Below are 11,816 nucleotides of genomic sequence, written 5' to 3'. Positions count from 1 at the left end.
AATCCTCAGCTGGAATTGCATCTGCTGCACTCCATTGGTTTTACTTTTGCTTAACAGACCATAAACAATTTGTTTACATAGACAGCTTTTCATCTTCCACAGTGAATCATAAGTGAGTTCTCTAGGGATCAATCCCTGGTCTGGTTGTTGCTTTTCACTTATATACCAGGCTTGGATGATTTAGATCATCAGTGTTTCCATCTGAATTCAAAGGCAGCTGGTTTATGTCCTTTTCCTTGCACAAAGGATCTTACTAAAAATCTACATTATGGATCTGGCAGATTAAGCTTTGCTTTGAAATACTTTGCTATAAACTCGAAAAGAGATGTTATGACCCATTTGCTCCGGAGAAGAGAACCCCAGTCCATCAATGCTAAAAATACAGGTCCCTCTCTCCAAGTAGTCATACTTTAACGGTCCTTTGGCGATAGTGATGAGCTCTTACTCTGTATGTGCTGTTGACCAAAGGGAGAGAGAATGTGTGCTACAGAGGGACAGTGTCTTACAGACAGAGCTAGAAAAAGATCTGAAATGACAAAACGGGCTGAGGTGATGCCCTAAAAGTGACCAGGTGGGCATGAAAGCGTATCCGAGAGTTCTTAGCTAATAACTGGACTTCTGGAAACTAAGCCTGAATATCTGTGCTACAGTGCCATGGGATGAGCTACAGTTGTAAGCCTCCTGAGAAGGGCAGCTTGGGGCTGAAGAGTACCTGGAACCAGAGAGAATTGATGAGAGCCCGTTTTACCCGCAAAGTTTCATGCCCAGGGTACAGCCCATTTTCAGTTATCTGTGTAGTAACCTCCAGAGCAAGTGTGGCACACGATTCTGGTGAGTCTCAGGTCACACCACCTGGCTGTGTTTTGAGGAGTTTGAATTTAGGTTTAATTTTTAGATATATTTTTTTAAATACATAACTTAGCTTTGAGAATTTTACACATCTGATTCAATGTACTTGTGTTTGTGTAGTTATGCCTCCAATGGCTGAAGGCTTCCAAAACGACTACCAGCTGTCCATGCTTCAGATATCATTAGTTATTTAAAAAACTAACCTCTCCTTCTTCTGGAGCCCTAATAATGTATGAATCTTGATTAAAAACATTTCCCCTGAAATGTCAGTGTTGGGGTGATTTCCCTTGCTCAGTTGCAGAGAGGTAACAAAGATTAATAGACCATGGTGTTAGTGTTAACCTTAGGGGAAAGCAGATGCTGCAGCTACTTAGTTGTGAAAAACACTGGATGAAGCAGTGTGATTATTCTTTGCAACTGCACCAAATGTACTTAATTCAAATTAAGTCTTAGAAGGTACTGCTTTTTCCTGTCAAGTTTTTTATTTAAAAAATTACTCTGGAGCAAATAATTCATTACCTTCTCACACTGCATTTGGTGATTGCTTATAATAAGAGTCTGCTTTGAGAAGCAGTTGGCTTTTTCCTTCATTACATATACATAGACCCAAAGAATTTTTTATACTCCAGTAAACATAATTTGTGTTTCACGATGTGTTATGAGTTTCTCGTTGTATGAATGTCTTAAAATGAATTTATAAATAATTTTTATGGTTCAGTGAGAAAAGCCATTAAGGTGTTTAAAATGTTTGGAAGAGCAGGAGTTGAAAGAGTAGTTTGATATATATGGTGCAATGGGAGTTGGGAGCTGTAAAGGAATGCTGTTGTAGTTTAGCAAAGAAATCTAGAGGGCTTCAACTACAAATTATTAAAATTACTAGTTGTAGAAATCGTATAGGAGAGAATTTAGAGGTGAAAGAGCATGACCAACATTTAGTAATAATGGCACAGTGTTCGTTTACTTATTGTAATCTGTTTAGATCAAGGTAAATGTTAAATGCATTTTTAAAGGTTTAAATAAATATGTGCAGGTCTGCAAATAATCTGGTTGGTAAGGCATTATCGACAACTCCCCCCCCCCCCCCGCAACTCTTTAGTCTAAGAAATGCCACTTGTGATCCTGCAAAAATCTGCTGTTGGGGCTCCAGGCTGTCCTGGCAACTCTTAATTACTCTGGACCACAGAACAGCTAAGAAAACCACTGTATTATGGGAATCCTGGAATCTCAGAGATGAATTTCTGTTCACGCATTTCCTTTTTCTCCTCTAACATGAAGAACATAGTGCTAAATTAATGGGTAATGCGTGTAAGTTGAGCGAAGTATGAGTCTGTGCTGACCTATATAAACTTTCCTCAATGAACTGCTCAGTCGCATTCATTTGGAAGAAGAACAATTAGTATCAGATCTAATTGGCTTACATGTCCCAGGGTAAGGTTTCTTAACTCTATTTTTGTATGGCGTTTTTCATTAACTTAGAAGGAGCATTTGCGCATATAAATATCAATGCAAACGTGTGCAAGCATTTTTATATTTGCATCCAGCTGACACGCTCTTCAGAAAGGGATTTTGTTTCCTTCTGGTTGCTCTTGCCAACTTCTCCCGGGGAATGTGCTGGCATCAGTCAACAGTCAGAAGAGGGACCGGAGCTGCAGCACATACACAAATGCCCAGGTTCAAAATGATCCCTACCCATTGAATCCCATGATAATAGATTCTATTTCTAGGTACTATTTATTTACTGACCTGAAGTAAATGACTCAGTCTCGTAACATTATTTTAGCCACCAGCTAAATGATTACACTGCTAATTAGCAGCCTCGGAGTATCGTGTAGTTTTAAGGCAACTAGTTTTGGTAAAGTACGAGTGGTGAGGCTGGCAGGAGAGGTGCTGTCATCAAGCACAGTGATGTTTATTCTCAGCAAAGGCATTTTTCAGCACGTCGATTTATATAGTGTATTTATATTGTGGCCAGGTTTGCTTCATAGTCTTGGAAGACAAGAGCTTCTTCCGAATTTAAAAAAAGTAAATAAAGCATAAAACCTAGTTAGTTATTATTTCAAATGCTGGTTGTGCAGGAAGTCTGTGACCGATAGAAAACAAATTGGGTATTTCTAGGCTACTGCTAATAAACTGATAGGGGAACTCTAATCCTCTTGGGGATTGAAATGTCATAGTTGATATGGAATTTTCTTTATGTAACTGCATAAGTTAAGTTGTTAATTGAAATAAACAAACAAAACCCCCAAACACACAGAGAAAACCAACAACCTAAGATCAAAAGCGTTTTCTGCAGAATATTTCCCCGCTAGAAAATGATGCAAGAAATACACCAGTTTTGACAGAGTCTTGTTGTAAAGCAGAGAATCAACAAGTGGCTAATGGTTCTGGTCTAGTCTCTTGACCTCCCTCTTTTCAGATCTCAGGTTTTGAGATGACTCGAGTGTGCAGACGTTTAAAAGTACAGGTTAGCTCACGATCTCTCGTTGAACCTGTCAATGAGTGTCTGGGTAGGCTTTTTCTTTAAGGAGACACTTCACTAAATAATACATTGTACATAGTGTGGAGGGATTGCCATGGCAACAGTTAATTTTGAATTACAAAACAATTAGATATTAAACCCCTACATAATCCATCGCCATGTAAATTATTGCCAAGAGGCAGGTAGTGACTTAAACATCTTCATTTTGGGGGGTTAAAAAGAGAATTCAATTCATTTTTTAAATCTTGAATTGTTTCTCTCCAGTTTTCTTCTGGAATTACATCGCTTAGAAAAGAAGAGGATTGAGTAATGGCTTTGGGAAATGTCTCCTGCCCAGGGAGGAGATACATGGCAGGAGCAGAAGTACTGGAGTGGATGTTTGTTTGCCACTAATCCATCATTATCAGCTGGACCACGGCTGGATGGATTCAAACCCAGGGACAGCATTTGGGTGAGCCTAAATGCTTGGTTCCCTGCTGAAATCAGTACCATGACTTCATGAGAATCAAGGTTTTTGCCCTTTTCAAGTTAAGGGAACATGTGAGTTCTAGATCCGTGTGCATTTTGGGAAAGGTGGACCAAGACAAGGGTGTTTTCTGGTAGAAAACTGTGCAGCTACAGGATAGGAAGGCTTTTCTTCATCATTACACAACATCCTTTTATATGCTGCCGCAGCATAACATAAGGAAATGGGCTCTGATTTTACCTGCAACCTTTAGGTGCAAGAACTGGACAGACTTCCTAGATACATGAGGAATGACAGTCAGGTTAAGCAACTGGTGTCAGGTTTTTCTTATGAGAATTGGTGCATTTAGACTTTCCTGAAAATACTTCAGGTTTTAATTTCAAACTAATTTGCATTAAAGTATCTGCAGGAGGTTTTAAAATAAGATAGCATCCCAGTGCAGAACAGGAAGCTTGTTCTGTATTGCTCTCACGCTGCACCAACAGGGACAGCTGAACTCTCAGTGAAACTGGAGGTGTGGGAGAGGAAAAGACTTGAAAACCCAAACTCCGATCCGGAATGTCACTGCCCTTAAAATTTCCCTGCTGTACCTATGGTAAGAGGTGTCGGACTAGTCCAACGTGCAGATTCACTTTCACTTGAGCTACATTCATAAATTATATGCTAAGGACATGCCATCTAAGGCCCTTGACAGCCTCCTGTCACCTCTGGTTTAGCAAAGGCCTGTTTGCATTTGCCATTACTGAATCAGTCTCTTGTGGTCTGAGCTGCTACCTCGGTATACAAAATCTTTCCTCAAAGAAGTGGTTGGTGTAATCTATAGGAATAAGATTTTTCTTGATTCAATGACGTTCCTCTTTAATTTTAAACACGAGGGTGAGCCTAACAACTTCTGAGACTTAAAGCACATGCTTATCACTTTCTATTTAAACGCTATGTTAAGTAGAAAAGGGCTAAAACACTTGCCAATATGTTTTGATAATTTGAAAGCTCTTAAAATAGTTGTTCAAAGAATGAATCTACAGCTTCACCCTCAATACTACTTTCACAGGATGGGCAAAGCCCGTGTCCCACCCTGCTCTGCTTGCAGTGTTGGAGCTGAAAGAAGGGCGAGTGCCCCGTCTCCTACCCTCCAACAGCCCCTTGCACACTCGCGCTGCTTGGCTGTCGCACGCCGCTGTCGTGACGTTGTCTGCAAACTCCAGGAGGGTGTAACTTGCGTGGCTGCGTTTAGAACTGTGGACCCTAAAGCGCTGCTGGAGAGCCTGCCGTGCCATGGGATGACAGCAACTTTGGAGCCTTCTGGCAACCGTGACAAAGGGTACCCTCTGCGTCGTGTCCTTCCCGTAGCAAGCATCCTTAAAATGCAGAAGGAAGAGGGAAGGGCTTGTGAAGGATATCTCAGTCTTACCACACCCATGTGCCTTGCTGAATGAAAGGTCATCTACTAAAGATGGGGCTGGCTCCAAGGGGTGACCAATCAGTATGTCTAAAGCCTTAAAATCCTGCAAGAGGTGCCTTGCTAGGGTGGTTCTATCGTGCCACTCGGTGGGCTGAATACAGGGAGTAGATGACTGTATTTGGGAATGGAAATAATTGCTTTTGGATTTGCGAGCTGCAACCACAAATTATTTCCTGCACCCCTGTTGTCAGAAGAAACTGTATTCTTATTTCCAGCTGAGAGACCTTTTGTGTAGCTGGTGCTGTCTGCCGTGATTAGATGGAGTATTGCACTAAGAAACTCCTTAAAGTCTTATTTAGGTAGAAACGTTCAATTCCTTTTTGACTTAATTGGTGTCCTGTAATGATAGTGGCTTTACTTAAATTAAAACAAACAAAAAAGACAACAAACACCCTCCCCCCCCAACATATTGCTAGTGACTAACCTTTAGTAGGAAATGATCACTTTGTCTTTCAAAACCTTTCATTTGGCAGCTTCTTAAATATTTTATTTTCATTAATTAAAACACTCTGGTGTTTTCCTGTAGGAAGTTAGTTGGTTTTGCAAATTCCTTGCAGGGGTTGAAAACTTCTACCTCACTTTTAGGACACTTGTCTGTGAGCAAGGCTTGAAGATGAGAGGTTTTCTCGATTGCTGGAATTCCACAGTAAATGTCAGTATGAATAGAATTAGAATTTTTATATATCACCACCCCTCTCTTCTGCTGTAGGGAGGCAGCAAAATACATGTGCTGGCTAATGGTGAAATGTCATTGCTCTGTTGTAAGCACTAGTGGGTGTAAGGCAGGTGCGGGGGTGATATTTGGTCTGCCAGAGGTCAGTTTAGAAAAGGGCAGGGAGAAAGAAGGGGAAGGAAAATGGCATTCTGTGAGCTGGAAATGATGGTAAATTTTGTCTGCACTGGAAAACTGCTGTTTAAGCAACGTTGGTGTAGTTGAACAGCACCTTTCCACTTCAGAATTAGATAAATTGGTATAGAAATGCTTTTTACACAGGTAGCGTGTCCCTGTGGGAACAGGGACTGCTACCTTGGTAGAAGGCATCTTCATGACTTGAAGTGCAAGCGCGTCGAAGCTCTGTTTTTGCAGATAAAGGCTAATAAAGGTTAACGTAGCTGTGCAGAACCATTGAAATGACAATAATGGCATGAACTCAGAATAACAGCAGAACCACTTCTGGTTTTTATTAGAAGGCAGTACAGAGGCAATTTATGTATGGCAAATTCCGTCTCCTCCCATGGCAGGAGGCACTTGGCACCTCTCACAGTCACTTCCTTGACAAAGGGTCCCTTCTGTTGGGGAGCACTTGGATGGCAGCGGCATCTCTCCAGCCTTGTTTCCAGGACAGAGGAGTTGTGACTAAGCTGCAGCGGCTGGTGGTGGTGACGTGCTTGCGTTAAACGTGAGGGGGTGTGCTGCTGCCTGGGATCTATGGAAAGCAGATGATAATATGCTCCTGCCTCTTCCTCAAAACTCATCTCGATAAGGATAATGAAAGGTCATCCACTAAATCTGACGTTCCTTAAAACAAGAGCTTCCATTCACAGAAAAAAAACTTGCCAAATGTGTGATTGTTCTGTTTTGACTGGTGATCCTGTGTTGGTGCATTTAGGTTTTTTTGGTATTTACGAAAGCAGAAATACGGAAGTGGTATTACTGATAAAGGTTCCTACATCTCTTTTTTTTTTTTTTTTTTTTTTTTTCCCCTCTCCTCCACCCAGTGTTGGGTAGCAGTGCTTGCCAAATTAGGTTTCCATCTTAATTATTCCTGACATTTTCTTCAGGATGCTATGATCTACTTCAGGGATTTGCAGTTTAACATGCTAGTCATTTTTATTGCATGGAAATGTGAACTGAATAAATTGATATAGGCTATTTTTGTTGTGAACTGTTTAATTTTAGATGATTGCATCAAAGTGCAGGAAAGTTTTACCAAGTTAATAAAGTTTAAATTGAATTCTCCTATAAACACTGCACTTGAAGGATGTCAGCAAGTGTGGTAGGCTGAGGGTCTGTTCTTAATTGGGATAGCCTGATAAGGAAAAAATTGTATTCCAAGTATTGATTTAAAAAGATACTCTTGGTGAAATGGAGAAACTCGAATTATGTCAGGAGGTAATCTGAAAGAATACAACAAGCTTTTTTTACCCTCAGCCTTTTTTGTTCCAAAGTATAGATAAAAATCTATAAATAATAATATGAGATTATGCTGCTAGCTAATACAATTTCTTTTTTTTAGGGCAGTTCCTGCACAAATTATGCTTAGGACCATATTCTGTATTCTTAAAGAATATCTTAAGAATAATGGTATATCCAGTTTAAGGAAATTCTGGCATGCAGGAAGTATTTGAGTCAGTATTAAATAGTCAAGTCTGTTGATTGGATATTCTCTAATAGTTTTTCAGAAAAATTAAAATGATGCTATTAAAAGTTGATGTTCCTATATGTTAACTCAATAAGTAAATGAATTAAGTTGTTAAGTTTCAAAAGTCTAACATCTTTGGAATGTAATGAAGCGCAAAGTGTTCCGTTTTCATTTAAAAAATAAAATAAAGCAGTGAAGAATGGAATGATTGAAACCAGGCTCATAATTGGGCTCGTGTCACGCTACCCCACACTTCATTCTGGGTAACTGGGAATACCTGTGCTGCCTGACTGTACATTAAATAATATTGGTTGGCCTGGTGGTTGCTGCTGGACCAAATGGTACCGTGCTCTGCTCGTTTCCTTCAGTGGAGATGCTCAGTATGGGTCGCTTTCTACCTTTCCAGGAGCCTTGTTTCTGAGACTAGTTCTCATTATTTCAGGAAAAAAAAAAAGAAAATAAATCCAGTCTTTAAAAACGGGTTACACGACCTCTTCACGGGATTTTTTTTCATGAGCTGCTACCATTAATTAATGGCTATAGAAGCAATCTAATTGGGGAATAGAAAGACTATCACTTGCTTGGTATAGTGAAGCAACAAGGTACACATGTTGAAGAACAGATATAGAAGTTTTATAGCTTGCTTAAAAGAGGAGGAAAACCTAAAGCCTTCAGGAATATTACAATTGCCTCATGTACAAAGAATGTGCAATTAAATAAGCAATTAGTTATGGATTATTCACTCAGCTTGACTGTTGGATATTTGAGTAGCACGTTAACCTTGAAATGACTGCTTTTATAGCCCTTATTGTTCACCAATAAATTGCTGCATAGATCTGCATTAAAAAAAAAAACCAACCCAACACCCTTCCTGGGCTTGATCTTGCAAAGAAATTTCACTGCTGCTTATTGTATCGCAGCTGGGAGAGGGAGGCATCATCACAGCACTTCTCTTTAAAAGGGGCAAAGCTTTGCAAGGAACTTAAAGGTCAATTGTTTTTTAACCAGTCAGTCTCTGTAAAAGCATAAAACCTCCCTCTGGATCTCGCCGAGTCCAGCACCCAAATGCAGGTGTCCCTTCCCTGTCCCAGACTCCTCTGCTCATTAAGGGTGGGTGTTAAAACCAGACAGGAATCGGCCTCTTGCAATGACAGACACCCTGAGGTTACGCTCCCGGGCCCACGTAGTAGAAAGGATTTTTATACAGATATTCTCGTCTACCTTGTGCAGCAGGGGAGGAGAGAGAAAATACGGCGTGAGCCTGTTCCGTATGATCAGTTGGCAAAGTGCACTCACTCGAACACATGCAGCGGTGCCTGTCTTTGCAGCAAAGGACTGAAACGTGCGCTGAACACATTCGGCTTGCTTGGATTTCCCGTGGCATGCTACCCTGCTTATAGGTGTGCTCCCAAGCTGGCACCGTGTGCCTGTGTAAATTGGCAATAACTGGAAGGTATCTTATAAAATGAGTGTAGTTAGATCAGAACTGAGCAAACTTTCTTCCTGAACGGCGTACGTACTCCACCCGCTTTGTGTTGTCCAACAGCAAAAGCGATGTTCAGCTGCAGTGTGGTGGCACCCCCTCTTTCTTCCAGTCTTGTCTAACCAGGTAATAAATTTTTTTTTGTTTCTTGTTCTCAGCTACCTTTCACTGACTGATACATATCTGCTTGGTCTCCTTTTTCTTGTTTCAAGTTAAATAAATAGGAAAAGGAGGAGATAGTTCAGAGATATTGGTTACTGTCACAAACACACACGTGTCTATGCCCTGTTGCCGAAATCCATTATTGCATTACCCTGGTATAGACCAGCATGTTTCTATCTGACTGCACAAGCTAAACAATCTAACGTGATTGCTATTAAATGCCTCCTTACATTTCTCAATGCAATCCATCACCAAATAAATTCCAGATGCAGTCAAATAAAATCTAAAGCGAGCACATCCGAAGGCAATGAACTGTGCAAAACAACGGATACAACACATCCAAACCCCCTGGAACCTTCCTTGTGAGATTGGCTCACGATGTGATGTCTGAAGGGAAGGTGATGGAAACGGTAGTGTTTGGCGCTGTCTGCCCTGTCCTCCTCGGCAGCGATAGAACTTTTGATTGAGCTCATTCTTCTCCTTTTACCGGGTGTGACCCCGATGGCAGCAGTCATGTTTCTTTTGCATTATTCGTTGATAGAAAAAGGGAACAAGACAGACAAGAACGCCCCTTCTTTAGAAGACTCATCATTGTTTGAAGTGCTGATGGAATGATATTCTTCATTATTGTATTTGTTACCATGTCAAAATGAGAAGAGAGAAGAAGCTAACCAAAACCTAGAAGAAAGATGAATTTTTTTTCTGGTTTCACCTTCAGATTCTTTTTCAGTGTAACAACACAGAGCAGTGTATTACACCAAGCGGTAGAGACATAATAACACGGTCACTTAGCAGAAAGAAAAGCTGAAGAAAACCGCACCTTTATTGTGAAAAAGAGTTGTTTTCATCCTTCCGCTATAATGCTTATAAAAACGGGTCATTTCTCATCAGACACCGTATTCTCTTCAGGGATGTGATACAGGGGCAAATACTTTTCTTGGCAATACGTAAACCCCAGGACAAGCTCCTGGGCTGTTGCATATTGGCGAAGTGGTGTTTCTCCTAGGGTTTAATGAAGTGAGAGTTAGCTTGTTCAGAGACCTGTCCATAGCGACTATGCGGATCTCCAATTGAAATATACAGTAAGCTTTATGTTTAGGAATATTTAGGGATGGAGGACACATTAGGACTTCTCCTGCTACCTTGGTTTTTTTTTAATGTCATTATAAAGAAAGAGCAGGTCTATGATTTTAGCATTTTAGCATTTTTTAATTTAGCAATTTCTATGCTTTAATAAAGAGAAACAGGGCTAGGCAGACAGATTCCCCTGTACACCATCAACTGATCACATTAGAAATGTAGAACGAAGTTTTCATTGCTTAAAGGGGGAAAGCTGGCATTTCAATTCAAAATAAATCAGAAATATTAATGTATTCAAGAAATGAGTTTAATGATGTATTTAAAAACTATTAAATTAATGTTTCTCATTAGTGGCACAGCCTAATCATTCTTTGCAAGCAGGGGGAAGAAAGTAAAGCAATATCGTAAAAGATCAAATAGTGATTCAAAATTAATTAATCCAGCATTATATAAATCAGGTAGCGTCAATAAACATACTAGTTCAGTATTCAGTTCTTATGGGCAAAATTAAAAATAAAAAATGCCTTAATTAGTGCCTTTTCATTCAATCCAGCTGACCTATTTAGTTTTAATTGAGCTACAGGGTGCTAAACATTCTGTGAAAGTGATAATTGCAGTAGTAAACTTTTTAACATTTCCCTCTGGACTCGATACCTTGTTTTCTGGAGAATATCTCAGAATAGCAGAGAAAATTGGTGCCTTGCTGTGCTGGGAGTTGCTGTTCTGTTTCTCTGGTTGCTGACCTGCTTCATGTCATGTAAATACCTCGCGGCCCCTGTGAGCGCACCTTTGCTTTGAATATGCTACCATTTATTTGCATGACATGGGATGTGAACTGGTTAAAAGAACAGTTTGAATGGACAGTAGCGTAATAGATGGTGGTGTTAACTGTAATAATTTGTGAAACTAAAAACATGGTATACTTGTCAACTCTTTTAATGTACTATTACTTTTATAGTATATTTATCCCAATATACCTCTTTGCACTGAAGCTTGCTCACAATCCTAGAAGTAGACATGTTGTCCTGAAACAGTTTCCTTCTTAATAGCTAAATGACAGAGGAAAACCAGATGAGAGACAGTGAAGAAGGGACCAAGATTTTTTCATGAACCTCATCATATGCACTGAATAATGTTATCATGGCCAATGATGTGAACTGGAGCTGAACAACTGCTATTGTTGTTCAACTGGTATTTCCAATTGCTGTTTTACTACCCCTCTTTCTGGAGACTCAGATTTTACTGAATTTTCCAAACACTAATCCCCAGAATTGATTTTCAGCATTGCAGCCTGAAGAATAGCTCGCTCAGAATAGGCTCTTCTCGAGCTTTCACATGAAGAATTAAAGCTAATCTGAATGCCCAATGCTGAGGCCTCGAGTATTAGCATCATTTTGGCAGCTCTTAGTGAGGTTGTGAAAGCAGCTTTGTTACAGACTGTCTGAGAAAATATTAAAAGGCCAGATAAGATT

Source organism: Mycteria americana, chromosome 23 (assembly GCF_035582795.1).
Source record: "Mycteria americana isolate JAX WOST 10 ecotype Jacksonville Zoo and Gardens chromosome 23, USCA_MyAme_1.0, whole genome shotgun sequence".
Classification (NCBI taxonomy): domain Eukaryota; kingdom Metazoa; phylum Chordata; class Aves; order Ciconiiformes; family Ciconiidae; genus Mycteria; species Mycteria americana.
This window is presented reverse-complemented; position numbering follows the sequence as displayed.